At 46.3% G+C, this 13,262-nt stretch overlaps 1 long non-coding RNA gene across 1 annotated transcript; it reads right to left on the bottom strand.

Moving 5' to 3' along the window:
* Window positions 1-2,792: 2,792 nt before the first annotated feature.
* LOC128853997 (uncharacterized) lies at window positions 2,793-12,746 on the bottom strand. The gene is made up of 3 exons (XR_008452867.1): window positions 12,613-12,746; window positions 11,705-11,800; window positions 2,793-3,412 (listed from the first exon to the last, which is right to left on the bottom strand). It is a non-coding gene; the product is annotated as an uncharacterized LOC128853997 (long non-coding RNA).
* Between the last annotated feature and the right edge of the window lie 516 nt (window positions 12,747-13,262).

The raw sequence follows: 13,262 nt of genomic DNA, 5'->3' as shown, positions 1-13,262 counted from the left end.
TGGTGGAGTCCTGGCAGAGGCTGCCCAGGGCAGTAGTGGAATGTCCATCCCTGGAGGAGTTCAAAAGACATGTAGCTAGGGACTTGGTTTAGTGTGTACGGTGGGGTTGGGCTGGTGATTAAACTGAGCTTAGAGGTCCTTTCTAACCTCAGTGATTCTGAGGTTCTCCGATTGTTTAAATCTGAGTAAATAAATCTATCTGTTTCGCAAAAGAACTTGCTTATTCTATGATGTTACAGTCTGGCCTTGGTGACACGGGTTAATCATCACAGGAGTTACTGTGATGCCCCAGGCGGTTACTGGCTAAAGCAGACGGGTGCTGGTTGCTGACTGGAGGAAGAAAAAGATTCTCTTCAGATAAGAACATGGGAAAAGAAATAATGGGGATTGCACTATAGGTTACAGGAGGTTTCTATGTGCAGAATGTAGCACTTCCCTGTCTGTTGCAGAGATGAATTCTTTTTTGCAAGGCAGAGAACCTCCAGGAGAATCCACCCTCAAAAGGCTGATGTATTCAATTAAAATAACGAGAGATTGCTTTTTTTAAGCTACTATGGATATAAATCCATGTACCTAGGGTTCAATGTCATGGTTTAGCTCTGGCCTGGCTAATTTTGGCAGCTAAAATCAAGCATTTGGCTTCTGCTTTCCCTTCCCTCCACCCCAGGGAAAGGGGAAAGGGGAAAGAGAGGAAAAGACTCGGGGGTTGGAAACTACAACTATAGCTTTAATGAAAGAATAATAAGAAACTAATAAAATACATACAAATAAATGAGATTGTGTCTCCACCCCTCCCAGAAACCTGCCTTACACATTGAGAAGCTAATGTATTCCAAGTAGGATGCCCCATCTGATCCGTGGCACTTGCTGGAGTGCATTGTACTCCCAGGATGTAATTTCCTTTTGTGAAATTGTCATTTTTATTCCTAAATAGCTGGTGGCCACCATGCTAAAGACAGCTCTCCAGAAAATGACCTTGAAGATCACACCCTATTACAGATGCCTTGTTTGAATTGCAGAGAAGTGTTAGGACAGTATAATAAGATGTTGATTGTCTGGCTGAGCAAGCAAACTGAGATGAAGATGAAGTTGGGAACTGCTGCTTTTCCGCCTTTACCTCGACTATTCAAAGTGCTTTTCTTGATTCTCTGTTCATCCACTACCTTTCCCCTGCAAACTTCCTGCAGATAAGTCTCAGCACTTCTTGGACAAATATTGTTCAGAATAAATAGGGAGGCAGAGAAAAGATGTTTCCTTTATACCTTTGCAAGGTGATAAAAAAATTTTCCATGTAGGATGCAGCCCCTGGACCATTTTTCTTTTGTGTTTGGGATAGAAACAGTTGGGCTGTATTGATTTCTTGTGGAATGAAATTTGCACAAATGTACAGCAACAAGCTTGGGAATTCAGTGAGGTTCTTGGGAAAAATTAGTGCAACAACTGTCACAGAAACAGAATGGTATGGATTTGAAGGGACCTCAAAGCCCACCCTGATCTACCTGCTGCCACAGGCAGGGACACCTCCCACTGGATCAGGTTGTTCCAAGCCCCATCCAACCTGGCCTTGAACCCCTCCAGGGATGGGGCAGCCACCACTGCTCTGGGCAACCTGGGCCAGGGCCTCCCCACCCTCACAGCAAAACATTTCTTCCTAAGATCTCATCTCAGTCTCCCTCTTTCAGCTGAAAACTGTTCCCTCTCACCCATTCCCACACTCCCTGATCAAGAGCTCCTCTACAGCTTTCCTGGTGACCCTTTCAGCACTGGAAGCTGCTCTAAGTTCCCCCCTGGAGCCTTCTCCAGGCTAAACAATCCCAGCTCTTTCAGCCTGTCCTCATATGGGAGGTGCTCCAGGCCTTGGATCATCTCTGTGGCCTCCTCTGCAATAGCTCATGTCCTTCCTGTGCTGAAGACTCCAGAACTGGAATCAGGACTCCAGGTGAGGTCTCACTCCTCTGGCTTCTCCTCACGGATATAGGCTGAGGTGTCTTGCAAGCCTGTCTGAAGTGTCTGAAAACAACAATAATTAGATATCTGTGATCCATAAACCTTTGGACACAATGCAGTGTTGAACAATGTTGCTAAATTTTTTTCCCCTTAAAAATACTTATTATTTTAAAATTCATCAGCAAATGCTTTCTTGAGGTGGGTGAGGTCTTTGGCAAGTTGGTCGTTTTCCTTTCTTAGTCTTGGCGGGTTTTTTGCCCTGTTCTGATCCTGTACAAGCATTGTAGTACCCTGCAAGCCGAGGGAGCCATGGACAACACAATCTTGAGCAAAGCTGCGGACCACACTGTGTGTTAGAGGTGTCAACAGCTGTGGGGAAGAAAATCTGCAGCTTGCTTTGCTCTTTTCCATCTTCTAACAGGAAAATGCCTAGTAAGGGGGAATGAACGGGGATCAGCCCCTCCTGGCATCCACCAAGTGCTTGGGTTTAAGTGGCAGGTTTCACCCAAATCTCGGTAAAATGCATCTAATCCATGTACTTTGTGTTGTAGCACTCAGCTCCTAAGCTGCCCTCCAGCACCGCTGCTGCACACCATGCTTGGATGCATCAATCCCATAATATTCTCCTTCTCCAGATGTGACCTTCCTGCGTTGTACTGTTGTTTGCAGGGTTATCCAGGTGTACCACACTGTAAGTACAAGCTCCCAACACACTCTCCCTCCTGTAGTTTATGGCTTTCACTGTTCTGGCAGGGAACAAAGGATCTGACCTTCCCGAGGCGAGCAGGCGAGTTACTAAATAACCAAGTTCTCTGTTCCCCAAAAGGCTGTAAATTGTGCTGAAATAGTGGTTTCATGATATGCCAGACGAGAAGCTGTTGTAGGCCACAGAATGATTTTTAATTGGACATGAACCAGAGGAAATGTTTTACACTGGAACATTCCCACCTCTCCTCTCCCACAGAGCACCCATGCTTGCCTGCTCTCCAGCCACACTCTTTCTGGAAGCACTGGCACTATTTGTAGTTCCAGGAGGATCATGGTCCACCCCAGGAAAGGACACCTCTCCCTTCCCCAAGGCAAGGACACACCATTATGTTTTCAAATCCCTGTTAGCATCTCTTTTGGAAGTTCAGGGACAGATCAAGGTCATTGGAATTGCTGAAGTTATGGCCACATGGGAGTGACCCAGGGGCTGGGGTCAAGGTGAGTGGTGCTGGAAAACCCACAGCCTCGTGTAGGTTTGGGTTGGTTGGATTTCATAAAATCATAGGCTGTCCTGAATTGGAATGGATGCACAAGGATCATCAAGTCCAACTTCTGTCCCTGCACAGGACAATCCCAACATTCACAATGTGGGGCTGAGGGCCTTGGTCTAATGCTTCTGGAATATTGTTCAGCTCAGTGCCGTGACTGCTTCCCTGGAGAGCTCTTCCAGTGCTCCATCACCCTCAGGTCCTATGAGCTAGAGAGATGAGAACAAGCAAAAGAAATAGCTCTGCCCTTTGAGAAGAACTTCATAAATAGTAGCAAAACAAGGCTGCAAAGCAGAGGGTAAAAGAACTAGTTTTGTGCTACCTGTCCTTCAGCTGCAGCTTACGTCCACGTCCTTACCTTTCAGAAGAGGGCAGGACAATAAGTACCACAAGAGACTCCTCTTTTTTTTTTGCCTATATTAGTTATTAAACAGCACAAAAAGCTCCTTTCCTTAGGATATAGTCCTTCCAAAAGGGCTTTAACACTCTCCTCCTGATGGCTGTATTTCTATGCTTTGACATCATTATGTGAAGGACATGACTGAGCTCCTAACTGGGGAAGAAAAAGCTCTGAGCCAAAATGCACTGCTGAAAAAAAGAAGTAGTATTTTCCGTGGCTCCATCTAAATGCAGCCAACTTGATTTTCTGTAGCTCTGGTTTTATAGGAGAGATTTCTGAAGTCCTGCCCTGAGGTCACCAACTTGTGAGAAAGTAACACGTGGTCCATCAGACTTGTGATTTCTCCCACTCCAGCCAATAAGTTTCAGTGCTACTTTTCACACCATCAGGGAATGACCCTAATTACGCTTATTAAAGTTAGTTCCATATTAATTGTGTGCTGTGATCGTACAAACACCTCTGCATATGTACAAACATTATTAGTGTTAAAAGAGTTTCTGTCGAAGTCAATGAGGCTGAATCCATGCTGGAAGTTGAGTGTGTTCATTAGGGCTGGTGAGAAAAAGGTCTGTATCCAGGTATTTTGGGCTGAGAGAACTTTCTGGTCACTGATGCAGTGTTTAGACAGATTGTCTAGAGATGGAAGCAAGAGTTTCATATAAAATAAGAATTTAACCAATTATTTCATAGAATTATAGAGGGACCTATGTTGGAAGGGACCTCAAAGCCCACCCAGTTCCACACCCCCTGCCATGGGCAGCGACACCTCCCACTGGATCAGGTTGCTCCAAGCCCCATCCAACCTGGCCTTGAACACCTCCAGGGATGGGGCAGCCACCACTGCTCTGGGAAACCTGGGCCAGGGTTTCCCCACCCTCATAGGAAAACATATCTTCCTAGGATCTCATCTCAATCTCTCCTCTTTCAGCTGAAAACCCTTTCCCCTCATCCCATTCCTGCACTCCCTGATCAAGAGCCCCTCCCCAGCTTTCCTGGTGCCCCTTTCAGTACTGGAAGCTGCTCTAAGGTCTCTGCAGATCCTTCTCTTCTCCAGGCAGAACGAGGCCAACGCTCTCAGCCTGTGCTCATACAGGAGGTGCTCCAGCCCTCAGATCATCTCCGTGGCCTCTGGACTTGTGCAAACATTTCCTCAAATGAAAACACAATCCCAAAATATGTTTTTTCCTTTCAAGGAAAAGATGATTTTAACTGATTTTACTAACGTTGTTGTGGCTGAGCTCTCTCCTGATGTCTTCTGAGCTCCTTACCAAGTGTTACAACTGCAGCATCATCTGCAGCTTCCTAATGCATTTCAGCTGCAGAACAATGTAGTGGTTTCCGTTGCTAGGACCGGGTTTGCTGCACAAGCCGGAGCAGTGCTGCTCACGATGGGGTATTGAGAGCAGCTGAGCTGTACAATGCCTGTCTTGTGTCTCATGTAGCTTTGCCACCTAGAAATGCAGTTGCTGCCCATTTTGGTACCATGGAAGTATGCGGCAACTGCAAGAGATGACAAGAGGCTTGAAGATGCACCAAACCTGCATGCATCCACCAGACCTGCAACTTATGTTGGCCTTGCACCATCCAAGGAGGGTAATTCTGTCTTGGCTTGAGATCAGTTGTCCCCTGGGGACTGACAGTAGCCTGTTTCTCAATTTGCTCTCGGTCATTTTACATTCCTGTAAGACAGCACTTTTATTCATGAAACTTCTGAGTCTTCTGCCTGCCAGGTCTCTGGTACCTGACTGTGATCTCCAGGAAAGGCCTCCTGATATATTGTTTTGTCCTTTGACTAACTGGAGCCTCAGGAAGGAGATGTGCAGCGTGGATATGAGAGAGCTGTCAGTTTGAGTAACTGTGGCATGTCCTATTGAGGACTTCCCAAGCTTCGCTGCTGCCGTGACTCACTGTGTGTTTTCTCCTCCAGGCTATGGTTCATTAACTCATTAATTAAACTTATTGCTTCTTCAGATAGAGGCTATATGACAGCACCTCACTGAGTTTCTTAACAGTTCTTGGGTTTGGTGATTCTGAGCTGTTCAGAAGCCTGGGTTTGAATATGTTGGAATAGATGGAAAGAGGTCAATCCCTTTTTGGGAAAAGATTGCTTTAGGTCATCATGAGGAAGAAGTAACACCACCTGAAGAGGTTCCTTGGAAATGCTTCTTCCTTTCCACTGATTTCACAAGAACTGAAGAGCCTGGCAGCCGTCATTGGTCAATGAAAGTCCTCAGCCCTTGTCTGGACCCGGTAGGCAGCTGAATCTGAACAGTGGCTGTTATCACAAATGCAACACTACCATTTGCTGTGGAGATCTCTAATGAGCCAGGAACACTGGAATTCTTCCAACGTGTCGCCCCTGTTGGCTGCCCTCCCATTTGGTCATGCTAAACGACTAGGTAAATAGGCCTTTCATGAAATCTAACACCCACCCTACCTAATCCCCCCTGCCTTCAGACTGTGGGGCTAATCAGTTGTTTTGACATAACTGGGATACAAATTCTATAAGGAACATGGCCAAGAAAAGTTCAAATCCAAGACCAGGATTAATGAGAACTTCAAAGAAATTTACCACCAAATGTTACTAATTTAGTCCACCCTGTGTTTGAAACCAATGACCTAATTGGAAACTATATTCTTTAAAAGCCATTATGTCCCAGCTCTTTAGTATTCGGGAGGTGGCTTCTGAGATCAGAGTAGGTTTATGTCACTTGGTAGGATGGAATGGTGTATTTCCACCCCCACATTCCTAAAACTGGGATAAAATATCCTGCTGTTGACTGCATGAGGTGATTGTGCTCTTAATGCACAATAAATGGCAGATTCATAATCAGACAAACAATTTCCTTCTGCTCTCCAATAAGTGAGTATAATATTACAAATCCTTTAAAGCTGGTTATAGAAATGAAAGGTCTGATTAACTTTCCTGTCTCGTTGCCAGAAAATCAGCACATTAAAAAAAAATGTACTTAGAGAGCATAAACCCGTACATTTTTGCACAGGGCTGTAGTTGGTGCACCTGCCTTCCTGGAGTTTCACCAAGGTCTGAGCAAGTATGGGTGCAGGAGTGAGTTCTGAACTTGGCTATGGATTTGGAAAAAAAACCTGAGGAGAAAAATCAGATCATTGATTAGCAAAGACCCACCAATCTTCTGTGGAAGTCGGGCATGCTGTGGGTGGCTCAGGCACATCTCCATGCCGTACCTTCTTCCTAGAATTGCCTCAGGGTTCCAGACTTCCCTGGAAAGGTCCTGCTATCATCTGCAATGAGGCCATTTGTCCTCCATCAGACCATGCTGAACCTCACCCAGAGAGCTAGGATGGAGGCACTAACGCTGGAGAGCAGTCTGCAGGTTTTCCCAACAGAAGATCGCAGATAGAGCAAGGCCAAAGTGGGACCGGTCTCACCTGCTTCTGCAGGTGGAAATTGTCTGTTGTGTAGGCTAAATCACAGGTTTCTGATATAAGGTAGGAGGAAAATCCTTCTGTCTTGGACACCTACTTTAGTGTGAACTGTACAGTCATCTCACAGTGGCTGTTTCTCTTCTCTGACTGCAGGGAGACCATGGTGACAGCTCAGACTTGCATCTTCATCTCCTGAGCATCAGTGTGGATGCTCAAGAAGATCCCCATCCTCAGCAACATGCCTACATCCCACATCCAGATTATGAATGAGCAGCACAGCCAGCGCCACTTCGCTGAAGACAAGGTGTCTTATGGGTTGGATGACCCTTCCTGTGACTGATGCCCAAGTCCTTCACATTAGCCTGTCCCTCTGCAGCTCAATCAAAGCTGCTGTAAATGTAAGACAACAAAGAAAAGAAGCTTCTCCAAGCCTTGGTCATCATAGAATCATGGAATGGTTTGAGTTGAAAGGGACCTCAAAGCTCACCCAGTTAGAGCCCCTGCCATGGGCAGGGACATCTCCCACTGGATCAGGTTGCTGCAAGACCCATCCAACCTGGCCTTGAACACCTCCAGGGATGGGGCAGCCACCACTGCCCTGGGACAGACCCCCCCCACCCTCACAGCAAAACATTTCTTCCTAAGGTTTCCCCTCTCTCAGCAGAAAACCATTCCCTCTTATCCTCTCCCTGCACTCCCTGATCAAGAGCCCCTCTGCAGACCTCCAAATCAGGCCTCCGGCTTTCCTGGAGCCCCTTTGAGTACTGGAAGATGCTCTAAGGTCTCCCTGCAACCTTCTCTTCTCCAGCCTGAACAACCCCAACTCTCTCAGCCTGTCCTCACATGGGAGCTGGTTGAGCCCTCGGATCATCTCCGTGCCTTCCTCTGGACTCGCTCCAACAGCTCCATGCCCTTCCTGTGCTGAGGACTCCAGAACTGGACACAGGGCTCCACGTGGGGTCTCACCAGGACAGAGCAGAGGGGCAGAATCCCCTCCCTTGCCCTGCTGGTCCCACTGCTCTGGATGCAGCCAGGACATGGCTGTCTTTCTGGGTTGCAAACCTACATTGCTTGGCGCAGGTGGAGCTTCTCATCCACTAGCACCCAAGTCCTTCTCCTCAAGGCTGCTCTCAGTCAGCTGCAGGGATGCCTCCAAGATCAGGCACCAGATCTGGTCACAGCAGCTGCAGAGAGCTTTGCACTGATGCCCTCCTATAGGCTTTCATGTGTGTATGTGTGTGTGTCTGCGCTCTGGGTGTTCACCACGCAGTACCTGCTGTCTCTGTGGGTTTGCAATGCATGCAGAAATGCCGATGATTGCACAGTGAGGCTACACTGGACAGCAGCGATGGAAGGGTTTGGGGCTAGGCTCTTCAGTTCAAAAGCTGTGAGGATTTTTGAAATGAGCTGGGTTGATTTACAGTAATGGGGATTTACTTCTTGCCATTGAGGAGACTGGAGTCTAAGAAACAGTAGTGAAGCAAAGTCTCCTCAAAAAGATCTTGACTGATTGTTTTGGGCAATGTAACAGCTCTGGAGTGACCTGTAGAGAAAGCTTTACACCTGAATAACCATTAATTTAATTATTTGGGAGGTACTGCAGTCCATTTTTGATACTGTAGGAGATCTGGGATGCCTCATTTGCAAACATCACCATCTCCCATGCAGTTTGTATCCCAGATCTAAGGTGCCAAACAGATTGTGAAAGAAGAAATGTAGTTTTTCACCATAAAACCAAGCTGTGAGCTGCTTACCTGCCACAGCAGAGGGGAGCAAGGAGCTTCTCTGGAGCTGGACCCAACATCCAGACCTGCCATTCCTGAGGATTTTATAGTATTTTGGAGATGAAAGTGAATTTCTAAGGGAGGTGACATGACGTCTCAGACTAAGGCTGATATTTCTCTTCCCTAAGTCAAAGGAGAATTACTCTTTTCTGTCTGACTTAAATGCAGAGAGCAGTTATCAGTTAAAACTATAAATGAGGGAATAGCAAAAAAAAAAAGAGAAGAGGACTTGAGCAGGCTGGAGCAATTCGGGTACATTCAACCTTTAAGAAAGATTCCTTGTTTTCACATCAGTGAAATGTTGCCAGTAACTGCTTGGAGAACATCAAGGAAAGTTTTTCTTGGGTTATTTTCAGAAGAGAGATTAAAAGAAAAGGAAAAGAAAGAAAAAAAACCCAAACCCAATGGAGCCTTTGCTGGCTGATTCCTGCCTGGGTGTGTGTTACCCAATGCAGGGCAGACGCCGAGCTCGATGGCAACCTGAGACATCTGAGAAATTCATCTGAGCTGCACCACTGGGTCCCACTGGTGGTGTTTCTGTGTGCCCAGTGGTATGAAACTCGGCTATTAATTCACACTTAACAGTGCTTCTTCCCTGCTCCAATGCAGGGCAGCATCCCTGCATTGGCCTCAGATCAAGCACTCGTTCAGCAATGCTGCATCTGCTCTGGTGATCAGCCTCGGCTGGGCCAATTTCAGCAGCTAGAACCGAGCAGTTGGGCACCCAATTTCCCCCCAACCCAAGGAAAAGAGGAAAAGGGAAATGAAAGGAAAAAACTTGTTGAAAACTAGAAGAGCTTTAAGAAGATAATAATGATAGGAAGAATAATAATAATAGTAATGGAGAAAACAGTAAAACATATACAAATATACAAAACCACGCCCCTGCCGCTCAATGAAAGTATGTCCCCACAGACACTGCAGAGCAGGCACAGGGAAAGGGTCCACAGCAAGGAGGGAGCTGGGCTCAGGAATGCATGGATCCAAAATCAGGGGCAAACAGACAGAACAGGGCCTCACTGGAAGTCGGCCATCACAGATGAGAGACGATACCCTCATGATCTCAAGTTTATCCCAAGCATGACCTGTATGGATGGAATCCCCTATTGGTCAGTTTGGGGTCACCTCTCCTGTCCCCCACTCCCTGCAGGTGCCACCCTTTTCTTCCCCTTTCCCTTGCAGCTCCCTCGGCTCCAGGATGGCCTTGGTTTCCGTAGGGATAAGCATAAACAGTGGACTTTCTGCACCCAGCGTTCCGTGTTAGCCCTGCCAGAGAGGAATGCTGTCTGAAAAACATACAGCGAACTCCCAGAAAATGAAGTTACTCAGACGAGGCTGAGCTGAAGTGAGAAACTGATTCTACTTTAGCTCAAACCACAACTGCAGAGGACTGGATATTTCAGTGATTTCCTCCTCAGGACCTTACAAGCCTTGTGGGGTTCATGCCACCTTAGGAGCCCGGGCAGAGATTGAAATGTTTTAGTGCAGGAGAGGCCGTATTTCCCAGAAAAGGGAAATTTGTATTTTATAAACCCCACAGTACCCATTTTGCTCACATCCATTTTATTATTATAATTACTTAGATTACTTTCATTTAAAATGAAAGAAAACAATAATGAAAGGGTAACTAAATAAAAAAGCTCAGAGAAAGAAGGAAAACACTGTGGTTTCTCTTTGGAAATTTTAACCCTTCAGCAAGAGGAAGGGCTGGATCTTTAGAGGTGGAGGAAAAGGCTGGCTTGTAGCTACATACAGACCGCTACGATTTTAATCTGCTCTTTTCAATGGAGCATTCATTCCTGCCCTTAAAGAAAGGTGAATCTCCCATGCCTTTTCCGTGTTTAAATGATGCATTGAATCATAGAATCATGGAATGATTTGGGTTGAAAGGGACCTTAAAGCCCATTCAATTCCACCCCCTGCCATGGATCCCACTGGATCAGGTTGCTGCAAGCCCCATCCAGCCTGGCCTTGAACACCTCTGGGGATGGGACAGCCATGACTTCTCTGGGCAACCTCTCACCCTTCATCTATTTTCCTCTTCTCTTTACAGTGGTGGAAGATGCCTTTGCTTCTTGCTCTAATGTGCAATACCGCACAAAGGACACAAAACTTCTTTCCAGGTGTTCCCACTGCTCTGGGCTATGTGCACACATCTGTGATGCCCAAAACTCAGTGCAGCACAAACACTGCCTGAATTGGGTTTTCTGAATTTTATTGACCTTTTCTGGGTGTTTCACCCCCAAAAAAGTACACAACATCTATTTCAGGCTCCCTCATGAGCTCCATGAGGCAAGTTCCACGTGGCTTACACACTCCTCAAAGTGGATGGCAAGACCCTAGAAAAGCAAGCAGATGCATTTGTCTCTCTGTGGCAATCAGGAAGGGAATTAAAATTATTATATGTTGCCATGGTAATGAAGTCCCAAGATTTGACTATGAGGAAGAGTGAGGTTGTAGCTAGGTGCTCATGAATTCCTCAGTAGGCTTTTCAATACTCTGTTTCCTTTAAATGAAATTGGAGGAAGACTTGCAGTTCATAGAGATAAAAATTTTATGAAGCTAAATCTAGGCAGTGTTTTAGTGTCAGTCAGCATTAACCCACAGCATGAACACATAAATAATTGACATTTCAAATACCCCAGTGCTCTGGGTTAGAGCCCCGACAGCACTCGAGGGCTGGCGCAGCAGCCACCATCGGGCAGCACAGAAGCTCACGAGTCTCTTCCTGAGCAGCCTGGGCATCTTGGGCTGGATGAAAACACCATTTCTTGCATCACCTCACTACCCCAACTCCTTACAGGATTACTTCCAGCCAGAATGAAATAAGTTAAACCTGAGAGGTTCCCTTGAGTTGAGCTGCTTGGGGCAATATTTGCAAACTCTTTCTTGAAGTCCAGTTTTCTGCTTACCTGGAGGAGCCTGGCTGTGGCCAGGATGGCTGCGGGCTGGAGTTTGTGTGGGTGAGATCAACTGTACCCCTGCCAGGAGCCCACGTAAAGAGAATCCTGAAACAAGTGAACAGAAAAAAAGGAATGTAGTTCATAACTAATCGTGGAAAGGTAGTAGAGTAAAAAGTTTGCAAAGCACAGCTTGTTTGCAAGGATGAGGTTTCATTCTGAAAATGGAGATTTAATGGAGATTGGAAAGAAAAAGGACATTTTATTTGGTTTTGGGGTTTTTTTTTGGCCAACATTGTCCTTAGTTCCACCTTTACATCTACCACAAACTTAAGTACAGCTGGTGGAAAATTAATTAAATATAATTGAAAAAACAATGATAAAAAGCAACTTTGAATGTTTTCAGCGAGAGTAACAGTAGGTAGAGGGAACTGGCTCTGTTTTTTCCCCATGTTTTGTTTTAATCATTCTAATTTTTGCGCTTCTTTTCCCCTCTCCCTTTTTTCAGAGGCAAGTGTGGAAGGTAGAAAGGGAGAACAGATCACTCTTCTGCAGAGCCAGCAGAAAAAACAAGGAAACAAACCCAAAGCACAGAGAAACAGTGGCTTTGATGGCTTTCAAGGACCATTTTCAGGAAGTAAATGAGATATTTTCTTGTGGCCAAGATGTTCTACATTCAAAAAGAGGGTTAGATGTAAAAAAAAAAAAAGTGCTGCTAGAGAGAAAGAAATGAGAGAAATGAGGAGAGTTCTTCCCTCTGCTCGACTCCACCGGACGGCCAGCGGGGGAAGGCAGGGATGAGGTACAGTGGGACAAATCCTTGCACTTCTGCTCTGCAGCTCACTCAGGCAGGGCTGTGGCTTCCAGACCCTTCCACAGCTGCCTGTCTCCCTCTGTTCTCCCGGGACCCTCATACTCACTGCCTCTCTCTGCACAGCCAGCAGGCAGGGTCGGATCTTTCAGCAGACCCTGCCAAAGTCCAGCCTTCCTGCTGCAGGCATTTAGTTTGCCATGTTTATTCCGTTGCCCCTATGCAGCGGACAGCACTAATGCCAGGTGGGATTGGCAGCTGCTGGGAGGGGAAAAAGCTTGTTGTAGCAGCAGTGTGGATGTTTGTTGTGTAAACATATGTGTACAAGTAGAACTTCACCCTTGCCGCTGCCGGCTGGGCTGCTGTCGGCTCCGGTTGGGGTTGGTTGTGGTGCAGCAAGTGACAGCGTTTCATTCAGCTTTGGAGGTTTTTAACATCAGCCTCCCAGTATTCTTTGCACCATGGTTATAAAACAAGGACTTCACTGCTACAGAACCCAAGTGGAAGTGGATCCACTTGATATTGGGAAGATTGCTGGATGAGACAGGCTAAAAACCCCTTCACCTGCTTCAGTGCTGAGCCACAGCCCATCCACATTATAATCAGGTGATTGCTGGGAATAAATATCTCAGTGCCCTTCTCAGCTTTACAATAGCTGTAAAAAAATGAAAATAAAGGGTGAAATAAAGAAATTGGCTCACTGTCACCTTCTGGTGGGCTCCTGCCTGGTGCCTCTGCTGCACAAAAGATAAAGCAATG

This window comes from Cuculus canorus, chromosome 18 (genome assembly GCF_017976375.1).
Source record: "Cuculus canorus isolate bCucCan1 chromosome 18, bCucCan1.pri, whole genome shotgun sequence".
Taxonomy (NCBI): Eukaryota; Metazoa; Chordata; class Aves; order Cuculiformes; family Cuculidae; genus Cuculus; species Cuculus canorus.
This window is presented reverse-complemented; position numbering and strand designations above follow the sequence as displayed.